A 4,754-nucleotide genomic window follows, 5' to 3' on the forward strand; every position below is an offset into this window, starting at 1 on the left:
ACTTCTTTTACATCAAACGTTTGGATTTCCATGGAGGGATGACTAGTAATTTCTGTCTGTTGAACATGGGTACAAATTCTTTAGCATTTATAATGATTTGATAATAGTGGTAACAGAGTTCAACTGTTTTGAAGCTCCAAGTGCTAGTATTTTTTATAAGATTTAGGTATGTTAAATATGTGGTTGTTTATCAATAAAACTTTGCAATAACCTTCATTTGTAATAATGAAATGCTTTAACACCAAACTGTCGCAAACAAATTACTACAAGCTACCTACTAATATTCTATGAACTTTTATTTGAATCTGAATGTTAATCATTATGATCATATAAAACAGGAGTTTCCCTAAGTCTCCCGAAGATGCACAGATTTCTGGTCCCGTGTTTTATTTTTATCTTTATTATTCGGTATCCTATTTAATCTTCAATTCCTTCATTATAAACTACCTCTTCATTGAAACTAATTTTGTTTATATGTATGGAATGTTAGTATAGAGAACCACTTCGTTGGTTTTGAGCTTAGAACTAACTATTGTGTTGAAAATTTAGTTGTTAAAGTGGTTACATCATTCATTATGTATATGTTCAAAACAGAGGGGTAAATAATAGACAACTCCTCAGTAGGCAACGACTTTACTATACAGTGAGACGATGTTTACTGGAACACAAACAGTGAGAGATAACTTTAGGCTTGCAAACTTAATTACTAAGCACAGTTTGGTTTGTCATAGGCCTACGCTCCTCAGTTTGGCATGTTCACCGTTCCTAAACCTCTTTTTTTAAGGAGGGAGAAGAAATCATACAGATTAAATTTTGCGGTTAAGAGTTACTGGACTTTTTACCAAACACTTTTGTATCTTAACTAGAAGACCGTATATTCTTTTACAGAAAACAGGGTATACAAAGACAGGCAGAATAGAAAGCAAGCGGAGCGCTGCAGTAGGCTATGTACAGAATATAAAACTGAAATTGATAGGCAGTGTACACACACAACCGTGTACCCAAGCACAGGTCCACCAAACGTGAATACACAGATATGTATGTCGCTGTGCAGAGTACACAGCCATATATTTAAATACAAAGTACACAGTTAGCTGTATACTTAATTATAATATACATCACTGTTTATTCATTTTCCACACATCATTTTGAAAATCAACTGTAATACTGATCATAAACTCAATACTGAATATCAATGGAATTAATACATACAGGTTTGACATCATTCTGCAGATTTCACAAGTCTTTCTTTTTACTGGATCGAGAAGGAATCGTTTATACAGTCCTGCACTTTTGTGAAAAAGGTCCGTAGACATGGTAAACAAGACACATTTATCTGCGTACACACAGACAATGTAAATTAAAATGCAAACAGTTTCCCATCTTGGACATTTCTAAAATTTCTTGATAGTTTAGATGTCCACTTACATGTAATACAAGGTGTTCATCACCTTAACTTGTATCATTTAAAAATCGTTAACAGTCAACTTCACAGTTTAGTACAGTTTATCAGAACTACACAGACCCATTCGTCAAATGCAATATTTTGATATTCTGGATGAAATTTCACTTCGAGATCAACTTCATTTTGATGGAGCAGCCTTCCCCTCCAGGCTAAGAGCATAGTCCTTTAGCTGCTTAACAGACATATTCCTGATCTTCAGAAAGCTCAACTATTATATTTGTCTACACGTATCTCGTTTTCTCTTCAACGATGCATGCTTCTCAGCATAAAATTGCAAATGATGCAAGGAAAACCATCCGTGCAGGTAATACCAGATAACTTATGTGCAAATTCAGACAGAAAGAATGTCATATGTGGTCGAAAATCGGCCAGCATTAAAATTCTTGACATCTTGTTGGGCCCTTTAAAAAAATGTTGAGATTCTTTCAGACATGTGCAGGCGTTATCAATATGTACAAGGTTATTTCGCTACATCGATCTCACATTACATAAAAGAGTCGCGAGTGTTTGATGCAAATGAAATATCTGTACACTGACGAGGCATTTTGCCCCAGTTCTGTTCAAAGATCAGGTGCATACCGAAAGTTTTTTCTTGCCAGGTTTGAAAAAGACCATAGTACAGCAATACTATATTTACTTTAGCCATTTGATATGTATTTTACATATTAATTTTTGAGGAAGGGGGCACACTGAATAAACACTTTGGTTTTCATGAATTCCTGGTTGATTTTATTCCCCAGATGATTGTTGCTGATAATGAAACAAAGGGTCCAAATCTGATGCCTTCGAATACAGATAATATCCCATCAACCTGATTTTTGAACGGTTACATATGAATGCATGTCTAGCTTCAGGGAAGGATCCTACGTACTGTACACAAGTAATGAATGTTCGTTGGGGTTTTGCGCCTTCGGTTCGCTACCGACTTTCCCTTTTCAGACGTCCCAAGTTAGCAATAACGTATGCAGTGCAGCTGAACACTTTAACTCTATTTTTTCTTGTAACCAGGCCTGTAAATTGTTTACTAGTGACTTGCTAGCTGTGATTCAGACCGAAATCAGTCTCCTCATACGACATGAGGCCCTTTGCATTAGAACATCTTGCAGGAATATATATTCCCAGTTTATATTGAAGCTTCCCGCTGTGTGATTACGGTCTAATTCGTGTCTGTCTCTGCCTATGCAGTACATGCTCCCCATAACAAAGTTCCAGACCCTTGGAATATCTCAAGCATTCTACTAAAATGTTGCCGATCGCTTATCATGTCTTACATGAAAGGGCGTTTTTCCTGGGAAAAAAATTCAAATAAATCTGAAATTACGTTATCCGCTAAAACACCAAGATAAATACAAACAGCTCATTATATGATACGCTGTTCATCGTACTAGAAAAATATGTACTCTTATAACTCACAACTAAAATCTGGTTTGTTTTTGCATAAAACATTTTTTTTTTTATACCATATTCATTATACCGACGATTTTCGGAAGACACTATATGAGATGACACTCAACAAATGAAACTGCAAGTAGCAATTAACACCTCGTAAACAGTATTCCTTTCACTATAAATTTAACAAAAACACAAGTTCAGATGATTTAGATTTTCCAATGAGTTAAGCGACTCTACTTCTCATCAGAGTACACCGGAGAATAGTGATTATCGAGCTGATTTGTATAATTTCCCAGTTACCAATTGCAAAAAGGCAAAGGAGATATATATGTCCTTTATCTCACATATTGATAATCTTCCCATTTTATGAAAATATGCGCTAAAACGTATTGCACTTACAAAGGTCGAGTTCTGACAAATACCACATTCAAAGCATGATAAACAGTCAGCACATGTAGCACTTCCTAGTACGACGCACGGGGCCCGCATTGCCAGTGATTCTCAGTTAACAGGTAATATCTAAAGCTCACTGCATTTTCTGAAGGGAGATGCGCAGACTGCCTTATTCTCCGAGTTCCAGGAGTTTCTAACTAATGAAAGGCTTTTTGCTTTCATTTTTATGAAATGAGATGTCGTTACTTCGCAAGGGAGCTTATACTGTTAAAAAATATGTACAGTTAATGCAAAGGTGACAGGGGTATGGTACAAACATGAATTACACAAGAGGTAGAAAATATGGGAAAGGTATCTATCCTGCAGGTAGTGTGTATGAGCCTGTCTGCAGCTTGGTTGCCAACTTATTAGCTACTTTCACGACACTATGTCAAGGCTATAAACTACTCACGCACTAGAAAAATGTCTTTGTTATGCCATGTTAATCATCATATGATTATAATATATATCACATCAATAGACTGTTTATCCGCAAAGAAAGACCTTTCCATGCCGCCTTCATTAAAGTATCTGACGAAAGTTGTGCCTGCTATTTAGGATTTCAGGTCGTCTGGATTTAAGTATATGCGAATATATAAGGCTTTTTCTATCAAAAAAGCTATGCGCTAAATTGTGGCTACAACTGCAACTGCATGGTGCCTATGATGCATCAAATAACTAACTATATAATGATGACTAAGGAGAAGTGGCAACAAGCCTTTCTAATTCGATTGGAGGAAGGAAGATGTATGTCTAACTATTGTGAATTGTATTGTGAACAGTTTTGCTTTGTTCTCCTTTTTCTCTGTTTTTGAAGCATGCCACTGTATATAAAATGATTGTCATGATCAAGTATAAAATAATTGATATAAATCTCATCATTAAAGCAACCAACAATTCGTTGGGAACTTGTGTGACAACTCTTTCCCTTGTACCAGGGGCTCCCAACCTGGGATACCTGTACCTCAAGGGGAACCTATCCATATCTTAAAGAATTCATTGGAGTCTGAAGGAATAGTCAGTGTAAGTGTCAGTGTAAACTGCTAACCAGTGCCAGTCACTGTATAGCACTGCACACCGTGAATAGTGTAAAACAGGGCTATAGAACACTCGTTACAAATATGCTGATAAAGAGAGCAGCTTACACGGAAGACTCTCCTCCCTCTTTCATGTTACAAAGTTACAAATATGTAGCAGGTATCGATATTACCACCATTAGTATAAAATCATTATATAGCATCTCCACGTACAGATTTCATAATAGAAAATGATCCTTACTTAACAAGGGTAGACAGAAATGTCAGAATGCCCAAGAGGTACAAAGGAACCAAAAAGATGGGAACTCCTGCCTTATGCTATCGTATGCCTTTAGTGAAGACGGCTTGGAAACCTGTAAAAGCGCTTTCAGGAAGTGAAGTAAATGAAAGTGCATATACATGCTCTCTCGCACACAAATGCGCATGCT

The sequence above is a fragment of the Penaeus monodon genome, chromosome 25 (genome assembly GCF_015228065.2).
Source record: "Penaeus monodon isolate SGIC_2016 chromosome 25, NSTDA_Pmon_1, whole genome shotgun sequence".
Classification (NCBI taxonomy): domain Eukaryota; kingdom Metazoa; phylum Arthropoda; class Malacostraca; order Decapoda; family Penaeidae; genus Penaeus; species Penaeus monodon.